At 41.9% G+C, this 26,344-nt stretch overlaps 1 long non-coding RNA gene across 1 annotated transcript; it reads left to right on the forward strand.

Moving 5' to 3' along the window:
• The first annotated feature begins 1,389 nt into the window (after positions 1 to 1,389).
• LOC129060998 (uncharacterized) lies at positions 1,390 to 26,344 on the forward strand. The gene is made up of 3 exons (XR_008527911.1): positions 1,390 to 1,522; positions 22,428 to 22,520; positions 25,641 to 26,344. It is a non-coding gene; the product is annotated as an uncharacterized LOC129060998 (long non-coding RNA).

The raw sequence follows: 26,344 nt of genomic DNA on the forward strand, positions 1-26,344 counted from the left end.
CATGGACATTTTGTCTATTTCATTAGAACGTCTAGGTCCCACCCAAATCCTCCATTTTATCCAGCAGTTACCCTGTTTAGGCTTAGCACGCAGGTCCTGAGCAATTTTGTGGGCTGTGGCTGCTATGACAGTTTATATTCAGTCTTTGCAGTGTTGTTTTGATCTGCTTGGTTGTCTGGTGCCACTGGTGGTGCACTGATTTCTGCTGGTGGTGGCTAAGGGTGCTGGGAAGCAGGGCCCTCTGGACTGGGGAAGGGAGTATCAGGCCCTCAGGCCCACCCCAGGGGCAGGCAGCTGTGGACTGTCAATTATGGTCCCCAGCTGCCCCCCTCCACCACATGACGTCTCCTTGGTGCTGGGCAGAGGTGGAGGCTCTGCTGGCTGCTGGGTCCTGCACACTCCCTGGTGGGCAGTGGAAGATTAGCTCCCTGCTCAGTCCTGCTGGCACTATCCCAGTAGGGGAACTAGGAGCAGAAGAGGAGGTGGGAGTTCAAATCTCCTCTTGACCAGCTGATATGGCTTGGCTGTGTGTCCTCACCCAAATCTCATCTTGTAGTTCCCATAATTCCCACATGTTATGGGAGGGACCTGGTGGGAGATTACTGAATCATGGGTGTGGGTCTTTCCCGTGCTGTTCTTGTGATAGTGAGACACATGAGATCTGATGGTTTTTAAAACAGAAATTTGTTTGCACAAGCTCTCTCTTTGCCTGCTGCCATTCAAGTAAGATATGACTTGCTCCTCCTGCCTTCAGCCATGATTGTGAGGCTTCCCCAGCTATGTGGAACTGTAAGTTCAATAAATTTCTTTCTTTTGTAAATTGCCCAGTCTCGGGTGTGTCTTTATCAGCAGTGTGGAAATGGACTAATACACCAGCTGAGAAGATACAGAGTGGGGGTGGGGTAGAAGCAGAAAGGGGAGTGTGGTTTTCCATTGGAGCTTGGCTGGAGTAAGTCAGGTATTACCAATGAGATTTTCTGTTGTTAGGCCACCCTTGTCCTGGCTTTGTGGCCAGAAGGACCAGGCTTTTCCTGGAACTATTTTTGTCTGTCTTGTTGGGAGCTCTGGGTTGTGGGCTTCTAGAGTATCCTGTCCAGGACATATGGAAGCATGAGGAATACCCAGGGGACTCACTGCCATTCACTCCTCAAGTCCCGAGTCCCCCTCACTGTCTTCCTTCTTCCTTTCACCTTTCAGAGTCTCCATGTGCTTGTTTTCCCATTATGTTCAATGCTTTCTAGTTGTAATAGACTAAACAGGGCTAGCCTAGCTAGGAATAGCTGGAAGTCAACTATGGGCCTAATTTTGTCAGTCCCCTTTTACTTTAGATAAGTGGCTGTTCTGAGGCACTATTGTGATGTCATTCAATCAGGTGAGTGATACGTTAGTTCTCAATTTTGGAAGCTTTTGCAATTGTGCCAGATCTATAGTTGATTGGGGGAGTGGAACGGGGAAACCATTTGTCCACTTGTCTTTATGTGGGTGAAGAACATGCTTTCTCTTTGTGAAGTGCCAGCTGAAGGTGAGATTTTATAAGCCAAGGTAAACATAACCCCAACCACAGAATGAAAAACTCAGGCAAAACAAGGTTGTCATAGTTTTATGGATAAGTTGCAGCTGGCAAAATGTTAGTTAGGATGAAGATACATAAGAAACAGTGGCCGGGCGCGGTGGCTCATGCCTGTGATCCCAGCACTTTGGGAGGCCGAGGCGGGCGGATCACGAGGTCAGGAGATTGAGACCATCCTGGCTAACACGGTGAAACCCCGTCTCTACTAAAAATACAAAAAAATCAGCCGGGTGTGATGGCGGGTGCCTGTAGTCCCAGCTGCTGGGGAGGCTGAGGCAGGAGAATGGTGTGAACATGGGAGGCGGAGCTTGCAGTGAGCCAAGATTGTGCCACTGCACTCCAGCCTGGGTGACAGAACAAGACTCCGTCTCAAAAAAAAAAAAAAAGAAAAGAAAAGAAACAGGGACTTTCGGCTTGGGCATTACCTAATGATTAAACAGTACTAAGTTTTGTTGAGTGAAAGGGAACATTCAAACTCTGCCCTTTGGTATTAAGTCTGTCAAACTGGTTACCAGCAGCTCCAAGCCACTTAAGACTTAGCAAGAACAACAGAAACATTTACATATGATCCCTCTCATAATTACACATTGCAATGCTTTGGTGTAAATGGAAAAAAAAAAAGTAAAATTACTGAGCACATAGAGCTAGTGCCCTTAATCTAGCTGCTACTCCCTTCCAATGGTTACCAGTTGATAGTCCTCTTTAGGGAGGTAGGTCATCTCACAGGAGTCCCTTTTTGCTTGAGAACCAGCCAGTGGCAGCTGACACATTTCTCCTCAGGAGGAAAACTGAAGGAAAAAGAGGACACAGGTGTGGTGACAGAATGACACACATCATGCTTGTTGGGAATTTTCTTACCCTGCCTCCACTTCCAGCACCTTTTCCTATTAAGGTCTTCAGGGATGTTCTTCAGCGCCTCACGCTGGATTTTGCAGAGTCTCAGAACATGAAGGAGGTTCGGAGGCAGCTGCTGCTCTGAAAGACAGAGAAATTGGGCATGCACAACCTGGGCTTGGTAATTTAAACCAAACTCAAGCTTTTTTCAGATCCTTAGGTCGAATACTGCCTCTACTAAAAGTTTGATTTTCCATATTATTTTATATGTGTGTATGAAAAGAGACCAACCTTATTATATTCACTTTTGATATCACCTAAAAGCCTATTGAACTTTAAAATACCATATAAGCAAGTAACCAAGAACATATTCATAACATTGTCAGCATTGCTCTGATCTATTTAGCATCTACTGTATTCTTGCAGCTTAACATAAAAGTAGCACACTCTTGGAAAGTCTGTCCCTGAAAACCTCATGCAGGCCAGCTTCATATACTGTTCTCCATCACAGTCCCTCATTCAGTTTCTTCCTAGCACTTACCTTCATCATCTGAACTTATGTTTTTATTTATTTTTGTCTTTACATTTCTAGTACGTGGCTTCTGCAACTAGGATGTAAGTGCTGTGAGTGTAGGGACATCATTTATCTTTTAACTGCTGTCCCACTGTGCTTCGACCAGTGCCTAACTACAGGAAAACTCAACAGTAATTGTTGTTAAATCAATCAATTCATCAATTCACCAACATACACTGCAAGGTTATATTATCCTCATTGAATATATTAAAATACCGAAGCTCTCAGAAGTGTGGACATTCTGAGGGCTCTTGTCATCTTGAGAAGCTGTTGTGCAAAAGCCAAAGACAGGGTGGATTACTTACACATTAGCACTGAATAACAAATACGTGCATATTTGTGTAAAATGTTAACTATTTCCCTGTGCTCCTCATGTGTTCCACTTATATATTATTGTCCCTGATACAGTCTCAAAGCCCAAAGTTTTGAACTTTGCAACCAAATTATCCTATTTCTTATCCAGTCTTGATGTCAGCAGTTTGAAGATCCATAGGAAACAGGGACTTTCAGCAGGAAGTCCTCTAGCCATGCACTGGTCTTCCCTGAAGATTCTATCCCCTGGCTTACATCAGTGATCATTGCCTTTTACCTGAGATATGGCTTCCTTGGCTTTCTGGAAAATGTTTGTTGTAGACTGTATTTTCCAGTGGTGCTCACAGTAATATTTCCCATCTTATAGGCTCCTTTACAATGTGACCTTGGCATTCTTTCCATGGAGAATGAGATCTCCCTATGTTCCTCCTGTGAATCTGGGCAAGGTTTAGGTTGTTCTGACTATAGCATATGGTTGAAGTGGCACCAAGTGAGTTTTTAGGATAGATCATAGAAGGCCGTGCAGTTGAATCCTAGGCATTGAAATAATGAAAGAAAGAAATATGAAAACATGGGCATTGCCCCAGGGTACTTCCTTGTAGTTTGCTTCTGCATACTTATTCCCCTGACATAAAGCTGTTATTACTACTATGGGAATGACCACTCTGTTCTGTTAAATTAAATTAAATTAAATTAAATTAAATTAAATTAAATGTAGATGGAACATTTGACAGGTAGCCAGAATCAAGTGCTTTCTTGCAATACCACATGTTTATAGAGTCTGCAGAAGGATACTCCAGATGAGGGACAGTGCAAAACTATTTCTAAGAATATGCGGAAGATAAGTCATGACAGAGAAAGCCTCTTTCTCTTAGTTCTCTCTTTTTCTCTCATTTTCCATCTCCTCTTCTCTCCTTTTTCCCCTCTTTTCCAATATTGATGGTCCATTCTGTGCTTCCACTTTGATCTTAATTGCAATAAAAATGCATTTTTCTTATTTTCTCTGCTTTCTTCTGCGTACTCTTTAATCTTAAATACAGGTGTACCTCAGAGATATTGTGGGTTAAGTTCCAGACCATGACAATAAAGTGAATATTACAATAAAATGCATCACACAATTTTTTGGTTTCCAGAAGCAAATAAAAGTTATGCTTCCACTCTACTATAGACTATTAAGTGTGCAGCTGTACCATGTCTAAAAACTATATATACCTAATTAAAAACACTTTATTGCTAAAAAATGATAACAACCATCTGAGCCTTCAGTAAGTTGTCATCTTTTTGCTGGTGGAGGGTCTTGCCTCAATGTTGATGGCTGCTGATTGGTCACAGTAGGGGTTGCTGAAGTTTGGGATGGCTATGACAATTTCTTTTAAAAAGACAACAATAAAGTTTGATGCAACTGGAGTCATTTCTCTCAAACCCTGCTTCTGCTTTATCAACTAAGTTTATGAAATATTCTAAATCCTCTGTTGTCTTTTCAGCAGTGTTCACTGCATCTTCACCCAGAATAGCTTCCCTCTCAAGAAACCACTTTATTTGCTTATCCATTCAAGTTTCATCACAAGATTGCAGCAATATGTGTGTGTGTGTGTGTGTGTGTGTCTGTGTGTATGTGTGTGTGTTTATGTATAGGCTGTAAGCTGTGTTTATTATAAATCCCCTTCCAATACACTGTGCTAGGTAATCTCGGTGGGCTGGTCGTGAACACCACGAGGTCGGTGTGAATGTCAGAACTTAGTCTGGAGCTTAGCAGTGCCGTATACGTTACTATATAAGTGGTACTGCTGAACTTCAAACTAAGTTCCAACTACAATGAATGACCACTTTCTTCATCCTGCTTAGGCATTTTCATTGACTAATACTTTGCACAACTATTGATTTAGTGAGGCCAGTTTTTAATGACCGTGAGCAAAGCACAGATTAGAGTAGAATCTGAATGTCTGCCTCCCGGCCTTGTCCATATAGCAGAATGTCACTCTCTTGCTAACCCCCGTATCCGTCTTATCTTCTGGCTCTTGGATCGCAGTTTTGGTTCTGTTGCCATTATCATATCTCAAGTGTCTCCCTTGGGATCATCTGCCATTGGGATCCTCTGCTCTGGCTGAACAGTCTGTCCTCGTGCCCTCTCCTCAGAGATGCCCTTTAGTGCTACTACACCCTGGGTGGGGTTCCCTGCCCTGCATCCTCTCCTGACTCACTGGTTTCACCTCTGTTCTTCTGTTTTTTCACTTTTTTCCAGCTTCTCTATCTTATCCTAATGTAGCTTTGCTCACCAGTTTAAAACTAATTCAGAAAGTAATGTTCCCTGGGATACTGAAACAAATACACAAAAGGACTTTATGAAATACCCATTAAAAAGTAGCAACTATTTCTCCAATTCAAGCATAGTTCATTGAGCTATGAATGAACATGATCATAAGTCACGTCATGATCTATGACTTATATAACTTATGTTGTTACTAGTAGAAAGCTATCAATTTGAAATTTCCTAGAAAATATTATTTCATTTGACTTATCATTACCCAGCAACACATAAACTTCAAATTATAGGCCTATTCACTCTACAAAATTGCCATGTCACATCTATGGCCAATGGCTGAAAACAGCTCTCAGATTTCCTGCAGTAATTTTAATTTTAACTTCTTAGCATTTGTGAAGCATATTTGCTTTAATCATTTGATGTGAAAACTGGGAGAAGAGCTACCACAGCAAGAATTCGACATTGCATCTGCCCTTCACAGAGCTTTTTCCACCAGAGATGCGGCATAAACATATCTGGGTGAGCAAAATATATCAGAGCTTTTCCTGTAAATATGTGTCTCTCACAGGTGGAAATACAAACAATAAATCAAGCTTTGAAAAGAGTTGTAATTACTAGTAAAGAAGCATGTCAAGCTCATTCCTTACTTAGTAGTATTTACTTCCACTTGTTTCCACAGCCAAGTAGAAACTCCAGTTGTTAAAGGAATGATGCTAAGGACACTCATAAATTCTCACAGCATGACAGTACATTGTGAGTAGTCACATGTCTTATTGGCTAGTGGTTTCCTAGGAAATATGCTTTGTCTTCATTTTATAAGGTAAAAAGAACACAGGAGAGTGCATTCTGGGGCCCTCAGGGCTGGTGGATCTTTGGTGCTTTGGGGTTGCATAGGGCCTCAACAAGGAGAAACAAGTGTCCATTCTGTCATCACAGGTGGTATCACGATCTGTCTGTGCAGACAGAATTGTGAGTTTCTGGTTCTGGGGATTCTAGTAGAGAACCATGACATTATGCAGTGAGCGGTGCAGTCTTCTGGCATCTCCGGCAGCATAGAGTGTTTCCACACCTTCTCAGCTTCCAACTCTAGACTGCTTATTTCTGTGAAAGGCTTCTGCATTTGAATGGCCTTATTTGCCCTCCTGCTTGCAGGTTGTCAATCTATTTCCCCTTCCCCAATGCCGTGAACTTGAACCACTGGAATTTTTTGTGATGGTTCACAAACATTTGGAACCCATGTAATGTTGATTGGTTTGGAGAAGTTTCCATTGCTCTTCCTGAAGGAGAGGGCAATGGATTCTGCATCATCTAGGATGTACATCCCTAGGGTAATAAAATGCTACCCTGCAGCATACAGTGCCATTAAAAGTAGTCACTAAATATTTGGTGTCGTGTGCAAGTCACTTTATATACATCTCTAATTCTTATGGTAATTTGGCAAAATAGTCATTTTAATGCTTGTCACATAAATTGGAAACAACTTTCAGTGAGATTTAGTTATTTGCTTCCAGCTAATGTGCATCAAAGCCAGAATTCAAACTCATGCATTTCTGACTCTCTCAGCTTTTCTGCTATTTAATAGCCAAATTAGCTTCTCCAGTCTCTCCTCCCATCTTCTCTTTTTCTCCTTTCCTTCAAATCAATGGGCAGATATTTACTGATTGTTAGTGTGACCCAAACACCATGCCAGGCTCTGAGATTAAAAACAGTGCATAAGGTTCCACTTTGTCCCTCAAGAAACTACCACTCTAGCAGGGGAGACAGACATGAAAAATTATATTTTTAATAAAACACATGAGTTTAAGAAGAGAGAAGCACAGAGTACCGTGATGGCTCAAGGAGGATCCAAGATTTTAAAAAATGGCCCAGAGGAGGATGCTGATCAGCAACAGCATGTACACGGACAGAGCCAGGAGCAGAGGGGGACTGGCGGCACAGCAGCCACATGGCAGAGGAGGCAGCAAGTGGAGGAACCTGAGACAGACAGGCCATCTCACCAGCCTGGCTCATGCTGGGCGCAGGGATGCGGGTGCCACACTTACAGTAGGACTCAGGAAAGACATTTTCCTCCTTGTACTTCAGTGTCCTTATCTGTAAAAATGTGACGTAAATAACGGTGCCCAGCTTGGAGGGCTGACATGAAAATTAAGTGGGCTAATACTTGTAACTCACTTAGAAGGGTGCCAGGCACATAGCATTTTATACAGCAACTTTGAGTAAAAACGATCTTGGTGATGTGTGCCAGAGACAAGGTGTAGAAGCTCTGTGGGCCAGGCAAATGTACTGGGTTGGGCCTGGATGAAAGGGAAGCCATTTAAAGGTTTTGCCCAGTGAGTAACGGAATTAATTCTGCCCTATAGAAGATGGCTGGGGCATTGGTGTGGAGGGCGCTTGGAGGACGGTGATGTGGGAGCAGGGCTTGGTGGCCAGCCTTTCCCAGTAGGGACTATGCCCATCATTATTTAATGGATGCTCTTCCCTCTTTGAAAATGCCTAAGTATCCCCACATGGCCAATTTAAAGGAACAGCAAGGATTCGGATATGTACATTTAAATATAGCCTCTTTACCAAAGTCGCATTTTATACTAATGTGGTTTCATGTATTTCTCTGAAGATCTGGAAAAGAATACTGGCCACAAGGCATCATTTGCTCTGTTAGAAACCTCCTGAGGACTTCAGAGTTTACTAGAAAATTCAATTGCATCCAAAATGAGAAAGGAGAAAATTCAGTTATAAAAACTGTTCTTTTACAGTGATAAATCTTAATGGAAAAATATACTCATAGAATACAATTTTATTACTTAAATAAATTACTCTCAAATTAGTTTCATAAGTAAATTATTTCCAAATTAGGCTTCTGACCCTTGTGGGTCTGCAAGCCATTGGTTGCTCAACATTTCTCTCTTAATGGGAACCACTTGGACAAAGAGTTTGACATTACCTACAAAAACCTAGATATTTCTCTTCCTGGCATATGTACCCCCAAAAAATGCATTCTTATGAGCACTGAGAGACTTGTTCAAGAATATTCATACCAATTTTATTCATAACAGTCCCTAATTGGACATAGCTCAGACCTCCATGGATACGTGCCTTGTGGTGTATACACACGCAGTGAGCTCTAAAAAGCACTTTAATCGAACGAACAACGGCTGCATTCAGCAGTAGGATGAGTCACAAACTTAATGTTGAAATCAAGCAGCCAGACACAGGAGAATATATACAGGATGATGCCATTTATATTAAGTTAAAAAAATGGGCCAACTTAACTGGTGTTGTAAGTCTGCATTGCATTTACTTTTGATGAGAAAGGAGGTCACAATGACAGGGCAAAGTACAACAGGAGTTTCTGGGCTCCTAGCATGTGTAGGTTGTGATCTAGGTAGTTATCACAAGAGGTTTTCACTCTGCTGTCTCCCGCTTTCTCGCTCTCTTGCTCTGTCTCTGTCTCTGTCCCAGTCCCAGTCCCCATCCCCATCCCCAAACCCATCCCGTCCCGACCCACATCCCCATATCTTTGTCTATACATGCATTTTCACCCTTCTGCGTTTTTTAAACATAGTTTTAAAGAGATAATATTCTAGTGTTTCTAAGAATATATTTTAAAATTGCAAAAATAAAACCTATATATAAAATGTTAAGCTAGCCAGGCATTGTGGCTCATGCCTGTAATCCCAGCATTTTGGGAAGCTGAGGTGGGAGGATCCCTTGAGTTCAGGAGTTCCAGATCAGCCTGGGCAACATGGCGAAACCCTGTCTCTACACAAAATACAAAAATTAGCAAGGTGTGGTGGCGCATGCCTGTAGTCCTAGTTACTTGGGTGGCTGAGATGGAAGGATCCCTTGAGCCCGGGGAGGTCAAGGCTGCAGAGAGCAGTGATCATGCCCCTGCGTTCCAGCCTGGGGGACAGAGTGAGAACCTGTTTCCAAATAAATAAATAAATAAATAAATAAATAAATAAATAATGTTAGATAGTTGGAAAAAATCAGGCAATTATTGGGCAAAAAGAATCTTTTAATATTTTAGCTCAATATAAATGGTCAGATCTAAAATGGTTATAATACTTTGTAATTACACCAGAACTTTGGAATTGTAATAACACAGCATTAGACTCCCTTCTGTCTTATTTCTTAAGCAATATTCTTTGACTAGAAAGCAAATCTAGTAAATTGCCAGTGACTTCATTCATTTTAAGTAAATGGACTAAAAAATATGAAAACTTGTATTGCTCAGTGCTAAGTCCTACTGCACTCTTTCAATGTGTAAAATGCCTACGTGATATGTGAATGCAGAGATCTGTGGTGTATACACTGTGGTAATAAAGTAAAGGGCTTGTGCTGTGCAAGTATTAATTACATCAGTGATGCATGCTTATCAGCAAGTTTTGGTCTAATGTTATAAAGTTTGTGATCTAAGCCATGTTAATAACATCTAGAAAGGACAGGAGGATATGCATTTTATGTGGCCAGTTTCACAAACAGACACTCACACACAAATGTAATCTCCAAATAAATGCACACATGACTCAGATATGAACATTTGTCAAGGCATGCAAAAATTTACACTGTAAAATAAGCCCATAAAGTTTTTATCCAATCCCTATATGAAAAATGTGAGTTTCACTCTAATGAGCATTTGTGTTTCCTAGACAGACTGGGCTTGTGTGTTCTCAGGGATCCACGTCTTGGACCACAGTTGGTGTTACCAGTTTTTTAAAGTCATTCTGATGGGTGGATAATAGTATGATTGTGTGATTAGTTTTGTTTGGTTTGGTGCTTTTGTATGTCTTTGTTATGGAAATTTTCAAACACACACAAAAGTAGAGAAGTTAGTAAAATGAACCTGATTTTTCCAACATACGGCTTCAACAATTTTCCAAAAAATTGCCCTTTTTTTGTATGTCCCCACCTACTTACCCTTCTCTCCCTTTGTCTGCCCTGGGTATTAGGAAACATTTCCCAGACATCAGGAATGTCAGCCTTTAGCTATGGTGTACAACATATTACAGATATGCTGGAGGCTGTGTTTTCTTATGTTATTTTCTAAATAATCCAATATATATTCTTTGAAAATTCTCCAATATCAACAATTTCAGATCTATATCAATTTATAAGAAATTATAAATCACAGAACTTTAGAAACATGCTCTAAATATATTGATTTCTTTAAAATGTTTCACATTAGTGGAAGCTGTTTTTAGATTTTTGCTTGGCAATCATATTGCTAAATTCAGAGTGTCATTTTTAATGGTGTCCGTATACAGTTAATATTTTTTAAAGTTTATTTTTTCCAAGATAAAAGTAAATCATGAACATTTTACAAAGTGAAAACAAAAGTATATAAAGTAAATCCATGGCTCCCTTTGGAAGTATGCAGTGTTGACTTTTTTATTATGGTTTTTTTTCAGTGAATAAATTTTATATAGTTAAGGTCATAGGCAGTGCTCCTGTATCTTTCAAAACTTGGTTATTGTCCAAGTTTATCTTTTTAAAGGAAGAATGTTGAGTAACCCATGGTTTGTAGAACCCCATAGGCGAAGAACCTAATTATTTAAAAATGTAATTTGAAAATAATTTATGTAAGAAACTAAATCTTTATCCTATGATATATCTTCCAATTGAAAATTTTACTGTAAGAGAGAAATTATTATAACTGAAAACATATTTTTGGATTGTAATCAAAAGTAAAATACATTAAAAATATTCCAGCACTCACAGCTCCTTGGAATCAACAAATACCATTTTGTAAAACATTGGACTACCCAATTGATGTGTCACAATCATAAGCAATTAAACTTTATTTCAGCTTTGAATTTGACCTTCTTCCTAAGCAAATTCTTATCCAGAGGATAACAAATAACAAAATGAAGCAGTGTGAATATGACATATTGTCCTTTGACTTGGAGTCTTTGTGTGGATAGCCACCCAGATTGTTTTGAGATTTAGTGGCAGTGTCATTGCTAAATACCCCAGTCAATATTTTCTGCAGAATTGCTTGGCTGTACCTCATTTTACAGGGCAAAAGATTATCAGAGATGAAAATCCTAGTAATAGCAGAACTTTAGTTTCCAACTCTGGACCGAGATGTTCTTCAACAATAACTTGGCAATTACAGATCCCATTAAACTCTAGGCTCTGAACTTGATGTGCTATAAAAGAGTGGTCTATGGGCTTCATGAGTCTATTACACACGTACAAGAAAGAAACATTTCTCTTTCATAATTTCAATATTATTGTCATTTCAAACTTTAACACTGCCCCGATTTTGTTTGTTTGTGGTGCTTTTTATCCCTTTACAATTTATTGGGGTTGAATATATTTTGTTGGATGGGATTTCAGTAATACATGCATACAGTAGCAAGTTAAGCAATACAAAGTGTTTATAAGAAACTTATTACTAATCGCCCCTTCCTCCAGTCACTCCACTCCTTGAAAAAATCAAGTTCAGCATTTGGCAAGTGACCTTCCACAGGGTTATTTCTAACACACATGTGAGTATATGTGCATGTGTGTACGTGTGTACACACACAAATACATGCCTCTTTGTTCCTTTCTATTTTTATAATTATGATCATATAGTACATATTACTCTACAACTCTTTTTATTTTCAAAGTTTCTCTCAGTTGTTATGTTTGTTAGTTAGAAATCATTTCCCAAAGCAGCTCCACATCATAGACAAATGGATTTCCATTGTCACATTATTTTACTGTAAAAATTATCTTCCATACTAATTTCATCTAAATAAAATGTTAAGGGCCATTACAATGCTTATTATAAATAAGATTGCTATAATTCTGAAAGCTATTATTTTTGAGTACCAATGAGTAACTTTTTGTATTATTTACTGTCATAATACAAACAATCAGATGATCTCAGATTTGGGGTTATTATTCAGTGTTCTTTTATACTGGGTTCATGTGAGATGTGATCCTCACTTTCCAATTGGACAAGGTGACAATGGCACACTGCATATTGTACAGAAGTCACATAATTCATCACAGAGAATCAGGTGAGTTCTGCGAATAAAAACTGGACAGTGTTCTATAAACACATGATGGCTTCAATGGAAATCGCATCACATATAGTTTTTTTTTTTTTTGAGATGGAGTCCCGCTCTGTCGCCCAGGCTGGAGTGCAGTGGCGCGATCTCAGCTCACTGCAAGCTCCGCCTCCCGGGTTCACGCCATTCTCCTGCCTCAGCCTCCCGAGTAGCTGGGACTACAGGTGCCTGCCACCACGCCCAGCTAATTTTTTTTGTATTTTTAGTAGAGACGGGGTTTCACCGTGTTAGCCAGGATGGTCTCAATCTCCTGACCTCGTGATCCACCCACCTCGGCCTCCCAAAGTGTTGGGATTACAGGCGTGAGCCACCGCACCCGGCCCACTCATATTTTCTTACATTAAATATGAACGAAGCACTATATAAGACTATAAATGGAATTAATTTTTGTGAAAACAAGAAAAAGAGTCCCCGAATTAATTACTGCTGTAAGACTGAGATTGAGAATTTGTCTTACAAAATCTTTTAATAATGTATTATTCTACTCACGCAACTGATATTGGTTTTGTGCCTAGTATGTTCCCTGAGGTGTACAGGGACCCTCAAGGAGCTCCTAGACTATGGGAGTGACCCCTGCGGAGCTGACAAGCGAATGCTGGAGAAGTGCACAGGCAGGCTCAGGCGCAGCCACTCAATGGGCCTGTCTGTCTCGGGGGCAGGGGCACAGAGAGGGGCAGGTGAGTCGAAGCTGATTGGGTGAAGAAAAGCCAGTGAAAAGACTGTGAGACCAAAGGCACAGAGCGGGTGTCCGGCGCCAGCTCCCACGCTGGTCTGCCCAGCGATAAGTCTAAACTGGGGAGAGGTCAGAGGCAGCACAGGGGCCTGTGGGGCAACCGCAGGATCCAGGACCCTTCTCTGAGCTCTCGGGAGCCGCTCCCCGGCTTTAAGAGGAGGTTAGCTGCACAGTGAATGCCAGCATTGGCCTCTGCGTAGCGCTCATTAGGAACTCAATGGAATGGTCTTTCCTAGCAGCCCCTCATCTCCCCTTCTCCTCTGGCCCTAGGTGGCTTTTTTTTTTTTTTTTTTTGACGGAGTCTTGCTCTGTCACCCAGGCTGGAGTGCAGTGGCGCCATCTCAGCTCACTACAACCTCTGCCTCCTGGGTTCAAGCAATTCTCCTGCCTCAGCCTCCTGACTAGCTGGGACTACAAACGCCCACCACCACGCCCGGCTAATTTTTGTATTTTTAATGGAGACAGGGTTTCTCCATGTTGGCCAGTCTGGTTTCAATCTCCTGACCTCAGGTGATCCGGCTGCCTCGGCCTGCCAAAGTGCTGGGATTACAGGCGTGAGCCATCGCGCCCTGACTCTGGATGGTTTTTGATTCGGGGAGACCACTCTGAGGGCTCTGCTCTGGGCGTTCTCCATTCAGACAGAACTTCCTGTGCACCAGGCACCCAGAAGCTGGTGAAATGGGAGGAGTTTCCTTATCCCCATCTCAGGGCGTGGGACAGGGTGTGGCTCAGGGTGTGGCTCACTTCTGTGCCCTGCTGCTCAGGCGCCTAGGAGCGCAGGCAGACAGGGAGGTCGTGGGGAGCATTTTGGGCTTTGACCCCCACGGCAGCGACTAGGGTTGAGTGTCCTGAAGCCCCAGTGGGCGTGTGTTACAGTGTGCTTTTTCAGCTTAGCCATCTGCCAAGGGGGCTTGTGTTTATCAGCTCAATTAGACCCTTTGCCTTATCAAGGCTTTCTGTATCACAAAGCAAGAACTTTGGTGTACAGGAAAATCGGATCACATGTGGGCTAGGAGAATGAGTGCAAGGCTTTACTGAGTGATGGAAGTAGCTCTCAGCAGATGAATGGGGAGCCAGAAGGGGGATGGAGTGGGAAGGTGGTCTTCCCCTGAGGTCAGCCGCTCAGCCCCCGTTCGCTCCTCCAACCGCCCTCAGCCAAATTTCCCTTGGGTCCGCATGGTTTCAACCTCCATGGCCTGCCAGCATGTCTGTTCATGTGTTCTGCCGGTGTGTTCCTCTTGATTTCCAACCACTTGTGTCTGGGTCCACTAGGGTCTCAGGGTTTTTATAGGCATAGGATGGGGGGCCTGATGGGTCAGAGTGGTCTTGGAAAATGCAACATTTTGGGTGAATATAGGAGTGCCTGTCCTCACTTAGGTCCATGGGGACAGGCCCAAGGGTGGAGCCGTCACCACAGACCCTGCCCTTCTCTACCCGGCACTTCCCTGCCTCCCTCCAGAATCACTGGGATGGGGCCCCCTCAGGCTGGCTGCCAGGATTGCCTCGGGAGAGGGTCTTCCCCTCCAAGCCCTGGAGCAGAGCCCTAGCCTGGCTTCTAACATGTATTCCCTTTGCTAAAAGTCACAGCTGGAATGCCAGGCACTGTTCTCTGGACAGTGAGTTGGGAGGAAATATGGCTGCCATCCACCTACAGAATTAGAATAGTCAGTATGCTTGTCCAAATTAAACATGCAAAAAGGTCCCAGGCATGTGCCCTGGGGTTTGGAGCCTATTCCCAAGGAAAGGCAGTGCGGGGCAATAGGCCAGGCTCTTCGTGGCCTTCATCCTCTGCTTCTGCGATCTGCTCGTGACTTGATCTTGCATAGTTTTCCCTTTTGTAAAATGGAGATAATAACAGCTCTACCTTGTAGCCTTCTCATGAGAATTAAACAAGTTATTTTGTTAAAGAGCTTTGAACCGCTGGGTACAGTGACTTACGCCTGTAATTCCAGCACTTTGGGAGGCTGAGGCGGGCAGATGATTTGAGCTCAGGCGTTTGCAACCAGCCTGGCCAACATGGCAAAATGTACTCTCTACTTAAAAAATACAAAAATTAGCCGGGTATGGTGCTGCACATCTGTAATCCCCACTACTCAGGAGGCTGAGGCAGGAGAATCGCTGGACCCAGGAAGTTGAGGCAGTTCTGAGCCCACATTGTGCCACTGCACTCCAGGCTGGGTGACAGAGCGAGATCTTTTCTTAAAATAAAATAAAATAAAAAGAGCTTTGAGCAGTGTTTGGCAATTGGTAAGTGTACTATTTCTTTATTGTGATGTAGACATTCAGTACACATTTGTTGAATGACTTTGTTGCATAAATGAATAAGTGAGTGAATGAATGGAGAAAATGAAAATGGTGCCCAAAACACAGTTTTCTTATGGCTTACTTTGTGGTCCATGTCACAGGCTGGCCCATGGATCAATATGTGGAAAACAAGCACACAAACCATACAGAGACCATACTCACAGACACACCATACATACACACATGTACACATCACACATACACCATGCACACCGGGCACACACAGACACAGGCACACACCACACATAGACCATATGCATATACATATCACACACACCACCCACACATATACCATGCACATAAGGCACACAGAGACACAACACACACAGCACTGCTCACACCCATACACACGTGTCCTGCTGGAAGCAATCCAGTCCTTACTTTAGTGGATACGTGCATGCTCCCTGGGTTCTCAGCATTGTTCTGTGCTCCCCTGTGCATTTGCTCCCAAGTGAGTTGATGATGGGGTGCACCAAACCCTGTCTGTTTGTTATAGGGAGTGCCTGGAGACAAAACCACATACAGATTTCATGCAAGGACAATTTGAAGAGTTCCAAGGGTTGTATAGACTGGTTTGGGACATATAAACCTGGAGTGTATGCTTTTTGGGTGGGGTGGGTAAGACTTTATCATCATTCTCAAACTCCATGAATACCTGGAGTCCTGCCAGGGCTGGGTTGCTGGTGCAGCATACCACCCGGCTGCAGTCCCTGAGATCAGGGTGCTGTGGGACAGTGTGCAGGGAAGGACAGGAGGGTGCAGGTGCTTGCCTTGTCAACTCAGTAAAATACACCTTCCAAGCATCCCAGGGAAGGGTGACCAGCACTGCACATGATGGCAAAGGGTAGAGAGGGGTCAGGGCAGATTCCTTCTCTTGAGACAGGTTACTGAGTCACTTCTAAATTAAGCCTGTGACTATATTTGGTAATGCAAGATGTAGGGCTGAAGAACATGCAATTTACTTTATGCAAACAGATGACCATATGATGTATACAGTTGGGCTCTTGCTGCTTTGGGGCTTTGGGTGGAAGAGAACTAGCCAGTCTGGGTTTTGTGGGGTGCTGGAGCCAGGCTCCCCAATCTTCCTCATCTACGTTTTCAAGCAAACTAAAATCCTAGGTCAAACACTACATTCCTAAACGTTTTCAAGGTTGTTTGCTTTCAGAGGATTATAAAAGACCCTCTGTTAGATCACCAGGGCAATCTGATGTTAAAATGCTGGAACCAGAACCAGCAGCAGGGCTTCTTTCTCTCTGCGGGCAGCTCTCCTAAAGGGAGTGAAAGAAGAGCCGCCCAGAAAACAACGTGTGCATTGTAAGCAGGCCTCCCTCGGGCCTCTGGCTGGACAGTGGGAGCGTGAAGCCTGTTCACAGGATGGTAATTTCATTGGTTCCACTTGCCGGTCACAGTGGCACGTGTTGGTCAATGACTCTCCACTCAGCAGGCACTGGAGGCTAAGGGCTCTGGTTCTAAAGCTCTGCAGGCCACTCTTGGTGACTAATGGTGCGGCAATCATGTAGACACCATGGGTTAGATTCTCACCCCAACCGCAAAAAAAAAAAGTTGTATAGGCAAGGAGGGCTGCTATCCTGATGGTTAGATGTTGTAGATACAATACAGATTCAAGCTCCATTGCAGAATCAAGGCTGGCGACATCTCTGTAGTCTTGGAGGTTATTACCCAAGAATTTTTTTTGCAGCTATGTATCCTGTCAAGAGTCACGTTATGTTTGCAAATGCAATGACCTTCTAGAATCCATCACATGTTTGTTTCTCTTTGAAAAGGAAGAGGTCTTAAGCTACTTATTTATTGAGATGTATAATACAAAATTAAATGAAAAATTATAAGAATAGGTCCACTACCCTTCACTGTGTGTGAAGGAAGAGCAGTGCTAAAAATTAATCTTTCAAATATTTATACTGAAAGATGCAGTTTATAAAGAATAAAGATAGCCATGAGTTGGATAACTTTTCCTGTTAGGTAAATGGTATAGTAAACTAAGGGTGAAAATGGAATGAACATGGTGGTCTGTTTTTAGAGAAAATGAGGATGCAGTACAACTTCCTTTCTAATGGTTTGTGAAGCCAGAGATTCAGTTGCTTTATTATTATATTGAGTTTTGACAGTATTATTACTCTGGGGGGATATGATTTAATTTATGTCGCATGTGCCTCAATGTAGAAAATGCTGTGTGAAAACAGGTGATGGAAGCACCTAGGAATAGCTCTGCTCTCCTTATGATGCGTGTTTCATGGAGTCACTCTGAAAATGATGAATGCAATAGATCCCAACCTCCAGACTTCTAACGCCTGGTGAAAATTATGCTAGCTGAAAATTCCAGGAAAGTACTTAAAGTTTTCTTGAAATTAGAATATAGATAGTAGGAAAGAATATGTTAATAACGATGAAAGGTTTATCTCTGGAGTTCAGTTTTGCTCCTTTTAGTAGAACAATGGTCACATCTGTTGATGGACACTTACAGTGATTCCATATCTTTGCTATTGTGATTAGTGCTGCAATAAACATGAGGGTGGGAGGATGAGACAGGTTGGTTCATGGGCACAAACATATAGTTAAACAGAAGGAATAAAATCTAACGTTTGACAGCAGAGGAGGGTGACTATAGTTAACAACAGTACATTTTATATTTCAAATAATTAGAAGACTTGCAATGTCCCCAATACATGAAACTCACGAGGTGACAGATACCCTAAATACCCTCACTTGATCGTTACATCATTACACATTCTATGCATGTAACAAAAGATCATGTGTACCCCATAAGTATGTACAAATATTATGTATCAATAAAAATTAGTAATGACAAAATGCTTCATTAACTTAGCTATTACTGTTAAAAAATAAAAACCAAAATGGTCATGGAAGCTGTCTCAGGCAGACTGGACACATTTTAACATTAGCATATTACCAACAGGGATGCCATTCAAAGCGAAGTGTTGCAGACAGAGACCCCCTCATTCTGTTAATATAGATCGCTGGCAAGGTAGTCAGTTTTATTTCCTAGCTAACAATTTCCTAAAAGCAAACAGTGATATTAACTTGAAGAGCAACGATCCTTTAAAAAATAATGATAGCAACAGGATCTTCAGAAAACAATCTGAATTCTTTCAAAGTGATAAAGATGTTGGTACGTGCATCATTCATTTCTGAGCATTTTTCTCAAAATAAAATTGAGGTTTAGAAAAGTACCTCCCAGATAGGCTGGATCCCCAGCATGGGCTGGGAACATCCTCTTACCTGTGGTTGAAATAACAATGGTAGAACCTCCTCTGCGGTACATCTTTTTATTTGCTTTTAAAATCGGGATTTTAGTGTGTTTATCTCTGACTCATACACTATTCTTTTCAAGGATAAGAAATATTTCTCAAATTTAAATATTCACTAATCAGTCTATTTCTAGTTTTTATAAGGTTTCAAATTCCATACACATATATGGAATGTGTGTGTGTGTATGTGTGTGTATGTATACATGCACTTCACTTCTTTATTTTTTACTTTCTAAAAAATAAAGTCTGATGGGAAGAAGAAAAGGTGAACTACACTTTCACCATTTGTCTCTGAGCAAAACCTTTGGTGCATAATTCTATTTTCTTTAGAAATATATGCCCTGGGAGTGCTCCTTCCTCCTCCAGCCCCAGAAGGCCCCTCACCCTCAGATTCGCCATCCTCCCTAGCTTTGTGCTGCGGCACAGGGCAGGAGCTGAGCACAGAGACCGCAGGCAGGTGTCAGCCTCACTCCCTGTCCTTGGTGGTGTCCCAGACTCCACAGGGTACAGAAGTCCAGGAAATGAGAAATCAGCCACCCAAGTTGAGTGGAAAATTTCAGCATGTTACAGAACATGGGACAGCTGATGTCTGAGGTTGCGGTTCAGAAGGATTTGTAGGTTTACCTGCTTACTCAGAGCATTTCACTGATTCCTTACAAAGATTACAAATAAACTCACAAAAAGGCAAAAAATTCAGTTGTTAATCCATGTTGACACGCAGGGTAACGAGTATCATTTTGTTTAATTTCATATGTTTAGCACCATCTGTAGGAGCTACATAACAGAACTCTCTGGAGTTGTTTTGTTTTTAACTGACTTCTCACAACTCGTTGAAGGGTACATATTTGTAAGGAGAGTTCAGCTATCGTAGAAGTAGAGATGACTGATGGTGAATGTCTGGATGCAGCTGAGAAGTGTACTTTTTGTCACTGGGGAGGAGACACCCACCTTTGGTTGAGATGCTGTGTTGCTCTGCTGAGAGTGTCAGAAGATGGCCCTCTATGGGATGTTCTGCCTCCATAGAGCAAAAGACAGGGGCTGACATTTACTCTGATTGATGCTGTTGTTGGAAACATGGCCCAACATGCACGCTGGTCCCTGTATTCTCTAAGTTCTCCGTTTCTTGCAACGCAGGCCACTGAGTTGCTCACATTCCTCCCACCTTCCCAGTTTGACTCAGCACCCTTCTCCCCACAGAAAGAAACAAAAGGTCAGATGGATGTTTCCCCTCAAAGCTTCCTGCAGTGACTGAGTTTTAGAGAAACTCACTCTAAATGAGAAATGAGAAATGGGAAATGAGAGGGGCTGGTAGTTTAGAGAATTTAGGGCCATGCAGTGACCTCGCGGATTCCATGGGGTGTTCTCAGAGACCCAAGGATAATGAGACTGAATTCCCCATTATAAGCACTTCCCAGAGCCTTTCGACATGCTAAAGTGAACTTTGAAACTGCGAGAAGATGTGGCACACACGGGAGGTGATGGGAGTCTGACCAGAGGAGTCGGGGACCATCTGAGAAGACGCGTGTTCTCTAAACACGGCTTAGAAAATAGACACTGGTTTTCAAATGCGCTCAGTGAACTTCATAGACAAGCTTTGAGAAGAGGCAAAGAAGCAGGATGTCGGCCCCTTTTCAAGGACAGTCTTCTCCTGCTCGTTTGTTTTACATGTCTGGCTCTGCAGTGACTAAGCTTTCCTTTGAAGAAAGGTTTCTTTGACTATCACAACCCCCCAAAAAAAGGATTCTAGAAATATTTGTGGATGCTCAAGACCGAAGCTCAATGTTAGCTATTTCCCCCTCTGGCCTTGCTGTTCCTCAGACTTTCATATGGTATTTTTGGAATGAAACCACATATGAAATCCAAAAGGCAAAAACGTCTGACTTTTCCCCACAAGTGTGTTAGAACCAGGAGCAAAGGGAAGGGCGCCCTCTTGGTGGGAGGTCACTCATGAAGCTGGACAGAGGCCAGAGACCAGGCAGTTTTGTGACTTGTGTCTAAGCTCTGAGTGCGAATCCCTGGCTGGACATTCCCAGCTGCAGCACCAGGCTGTCCTGGGCAGAGGACTCCAGTCCCTGCATTCAAGCGTCTGTCACCTCAGTAGTCGCAGTGGCAGCCCGCGGGGTAAGGGAGCTGAAGACCAGAGACCTGCTCCAGTGGGACAGATTTACACAACAATTCATCACTGTCTCCTGGTGAGGGGGAGATGTTCAAAACTGTGAAAGATGTAGATGCAAAAGCACAGGCCCTCAAACACAATCATGTGTGAAACCAGAGAAAAATGATCCTTGAGAATCAGGCTGGGATTTCATCTTTATCCTGCATTATCCTAAAGTTCCAGGCCCAAGGTATGCACTGTTAGCATATGTATACATCATTTAAATGTGGTAAAAGGAAAATCAATAAAGGCCGATGGGCATACTTTGCTGGGTCCCCTGGCCACACTGGGCCCTTGCAACTGCACTCCTCTGTGCCCAGGGCCCGCTCCTGTGGAGGCACGGCTAAGAAAACCCCTGACAGCATGCCACAAAATCAGTTTTCTACCTTCTGCTTTTTTCTTTCTTTTTCCATTTTTAAAAACTTACATACTGCCTAACTTGCTTCGGGCAAAAACCTCTCAACAGGCTGTGGGATACATTCAAAATGAGTAGCAGAAATGACAACTTATCTTTATTTCAACATGGAAATGTGGTTTCTCCAGATGTTTCTAATGTTCCCAATAGGGATTTCCAAAGACTGAACATTGCATCAAGGCTGCCAGCCTGAAGGGCGCTACACAAGGATGGTGCTTCTGTCTGACGTGAGCTCTCTCCCCCACCACAAACACACACACACACACACACATGCCAGAAATGTAGACTGTGACTTAAATCTGTGCACAAGTAAAGATGATTCAAGCTGAAACACATTTTCCCTTCTTGACATAGTGACTGATGATAGTTAGACATAGATTATAGGCAACTGCCTTATTTGCAGAATCAGTAAGGGTATGAAAGACTCTTAACCAGCCCAGAGCACCAAGTAGTGGGTGAATCATTCTGAAGGCTGCCTCCCAAGACCACAAGAAATTAGGGGGCAGCCTATAAGAAACAGCAATAGCACACCAAACCATAGGAAAATCCCATACGGGTTCTTCCCAATGTATTGCAGAGAAAGAGAGAGAGAGAGATCTCACAAAGTTGGAGACACAACTTTTGTTAGACATTGTTTTCTTGTTATTTGTTTGTTTGTGTCTTTTCATCACGCCTTTAACTTTTCTGCGAGATGTGGCAACAGTAGCCACAGCATGCTTAGAAAAACGCATGAGTGAAGGGGCAGTTTGCTTTCGTGCTGCATGTTGTATTGTTATTCATAGATGGACATCTGTGCTTTGTCCTGTTTGGGTTTTTAGGTGTTTTGTAATACCTTAAAAGGTTTACAGTCAACCAGAACATGTTTACTTTAGGACAAAATAGTCATTTGTTCAATAAAAATTTTCTGTTCATCTATTAGGTCCCAGGAATACGCTGCCGGGCATTTGGAAATAAGAATGTGATCTCAGTCCCTACCCTTAAGGAATTCATCATCTAGTGAGGAGACAGGCAGGTAACGTATGCACAACTGTGCAGTAAGAATATAGGCAACGGACCCTTAGGTAGGCCTGAGAAAATCAGGGGAGATTCTTAGAAGAGGCGACAGTTGAACTGAGATTCCAAGACTATGTAGGAATTAGATGGATTAAGAGGACGATGGGCATTTGAGGCAGTAGGTACAGCACATATAAGAGTTTAGTTTGTTTAGGGAACTATGAGTTGTTTGGTATTTCTGGAGTGTACAAAAATGTAAAATAAAACATTATTTATGGAGGAATAAACACACGCTTATGGATTTGAGTAATATCTTACCATGTAGAGAAATTGCCTTTATGGCCATGTGCTAAGAAAATATTTTTGTTTAAATTACTTTATTTTGCTATATTAGAAAAAGATGGAAAGCCAGGACTCTATTTTGAGGCTTCTCTGCCACCTCTCATCCTGGCTGACAGAGTTGGGTAGGCGGTTTCCATGAAAGCACTGCAAAGGCATGCTTGCCGATCCCATAACCTTATGTTTGCCTTTGAGTTGCGCCAATGGGTCAGACATTCCTTCAGATTAATTTATCAAGTACTCAGCCGAGAGCCACAGCCATATCAGATATTTTACGTTTGGACCAGAATTATTTGAATGTTGCACACGATCCCAAGATAGGCCCTCTCTGCATTTTCTAGAAGCCACTGACCCTTGAGTAAAGCTTCTCCCTCCTTCCTCTGTGGGCTGGAACATTTATAGATCTTTGGGGAACATATTATTCCCAACCATATTGGGTCGATAAATTGCCCATGAAGTTTTCAGATATTTAGAAAAAAGTTATTTGTGATAGCAAATAAATTAAACAGAACACCGAAAACATAAATTCTTAACTTCTTTACAGCTTTTGAGTGTTTATTTACTTAGTAATTGACAAAAGATAATCTCATGATTACTGGATAGCAAAAGCTCTTTGGCCTGTTAGAAACAATATTGAAGTTTTGATATAATTTACTGAGTTTTTATTTTATCCAGTGTCCCCCATAAATAAGCTAGCTGAATGAAGTTGGGGTTTGGGTCCTACCCTCTGTTCAATAAGACCCATGGTTGATAATGTTGGGCAGTGGCCAATCTAAAAGCCCAATTATATATATGTCTGTGTGTGTATATATATGTATACATATACATACATACATATACATATTTACTTGTTATGGGAAAGAGTGCAAAACAAGATAATAGTAAGTTCAAGTCACATTTTTCTCATTCCTTGTATAAATGATAAGAATTTGAAACTTGACTGTATTAACTGAGTTAACTAATAGAAAGAGCTGAGGTGGACACTGAAGGGTGTGGAATGTCAAACAAAGTGGTTTGCTTCCAGTATCAGCTCAGTCATGTTTTGGAAAGATATGCTTGACATGGGAGCAGGATGGAGCAGATCATATGGTCCATGGGTGGAAGGTCCTTGCATTCTCAGGCAAGCAGGCACCTCTGAATGGCAGGCAGAGGCCAGCCCCACCATCCATGCCTTCTCTTGACTTGGGTGTTCTGGCTCCTAAATAAATACTGACTTCCTGATCCTTGTGGAGGACCCCTGGAGATATCCCTCTGTGCACAGCACAACCTTGTTTCAGTTTCAACAAAAGGGTCAGGAAGTTATCATAGCCTACTGCCTTTGTGTAAAATGTCCAGTCACAGGCAAAAATTTTGGCAGGTGGAATTCACAGGTGTCAGTGGAAATTGTATTCATGAACAAAATAGGTGAAACCCTGGTTCTAATCTTCCTTTTCAACTCTTCTCTGAATCATTTCTCTTCTGAAATATCATTTTTAACCCTCTGATTGAACAAAAGTTTCTTTGTTTTTAAAAATTACTTTATCTGTAACATAAACCCAGATAACAGCTAAAGTTCATAAGAAGAGAATAATGACTCAAGCTTTGGGCATAGAATAAGAGATAAATATAAAACTCTGTCCTTTGGGCTTTTAAAAATATTTATTTCTTTTCTGATTTTGTAAGTAGTTTATGTATCCCAATGAGTGTACACATTACATAATGCACTATAAAGAAGGCAAAATTGTAAAAAGTTTTGTCAAACTCACTGGATGATGAAGAGACCTTTGTGTATTTTAGTGGTCTGTAAATTGGAGAAACATCATTCTGACTTCTTCAGCTTTTTGCATCATGCTGAATGAGACAATGATAGTACATGCATACTATCTACACACTCGAATCCATGACAATGACATGGCTGATTCTCGGATCATGCCAATGTCAGGTGGTTTTGTATTAAACAATGATGAAGAGCAGGTAGGAGAGACTGATGAGAGAAGAATGAATGCCTCTTTCTAGTAGGCAGGGGTAAGACAATGTTTTCAGTAGGTAAAAAGTACATTTTCAGCTTTCTTCTGAGTGTTAGTATGTATGGATTGAAAGCCAGGCTCACTTTGGGAGGCTGAGACAGGCAGATCACAAGGTCAGGAGATGGAGACCATCCTGGCTAACATGGTGAAACCCCATCTCTACTAAAAAAATCCAAAAAGTAGCCGGGCTTGGTGGCGGGTGCCTGTAGTCCCAGCTACTCGGGAGTCTGAGGCAGGAGAATGGCATGAACCCGGGATGCAGAACTTGCAGTGAGCAGAGATGCGCCACTGCACTCCAGCCTGGGTGACAGAGTGAGACTCTGTCTCAAAAAACAAAAACAAAAACAAAAAAAAAAATAGAAAAAGAAAGCCAGGCTCAACTTTAAGGAAAAAATGAAATAAAACACCAAGCTCCGCTCCACTGTGCGGGACACCATGGCATGCGCTTGTCATCAGTTCCTCCACTCATCTGGGTCCAGGAATTGTCTCCACTATAGAGCTGATGAGACAGAGAGCAGCTTACCCACCTCATAACGTACATGGTAAGGCAGTAACCTGAAACAAGGCCAGTCTGAGGACAGAGCACTGCTCTTCCAACTACTATGCTGAAATAACAAAACCATTATGGCCTGGATTAGAACATGGTTGCACCCGTTGTTATTTTAAAAAAACATAGTATATGTATTATATTATATTATAGTATAATATATTATACATTTGCCCACTGTTATTTCAAACATCCCAAAAATAATTTCTGCAAGACAATTACAAATGCATCACTCTTCCTGTTTAAGGTTTTCCAAATTGAAAAGAAGAGAATGGCTGCCTTTGAAATCAATCAGGACACCTCTGTGGAAAATTACCTGGGCTGTTTCATCCTTGGCGTGAGCAGTGGTGGGAGCTGGCATCCCCTGGAGACACACACACCCAGCCCTGGGTCCAGCCAGCACCCACTGGCAACTCAGCCCTGGAGCTGTTGAGATTTTCCTAAATTGTAAAAAATCTGAAAGTTACATTTCAGAATAATCTTTTCTTCTAATTCTTTTTTATTGCCTTTTTATTGCCTCAGGAAAGCAGTAACACAAAAGATCCTTTTACATCTTTTGATTTAAAAAGCAGAATCCAAGAGGGGCTTGTCTGGCTGTGTTCATGGAGAAAAATCTGTAGCTGATCAGTGCTCATCCTCCCAGGAAAAGCCCCATTACAGCAAACAAGTTCATTTATTTTAGCCTAGAACTCAAGAAAATGATTCAAAACCCTGAGATACAAAAAACAAGCCAGATCTTCACTTAATTTAATTTTATAAAGAAACCATCATAGTTATGCAAGCTATAATTTATTTCTTTCATTATGTAAAAGTTTTTCATTATGTAACACCCCTTCCATCCCTGCACATTTTATAGTATATCTTTTCAGCTTGATTTCAAACTCTTTCAAAGCCCCTGCGATGTAGTCTCTTTTTTTTAAAAAAGGCATTGATAAAGAATTTAAAGTCATT

This window comes from Pongo abelii, chromosome 7 (genome assembly GCF_028885655.2).
Source record: "Pongo abelii isolate AG06213 chromosome 7, NHGRI_mPonAbe1-v2.0_pri, whole genome shotgun sequence".
NCBI classification, from domain to species: Eukaryota; Metazoa; Chordata; class Mammalia; order Primates; family Hominidae; genus Pongo; species Pongo abelii.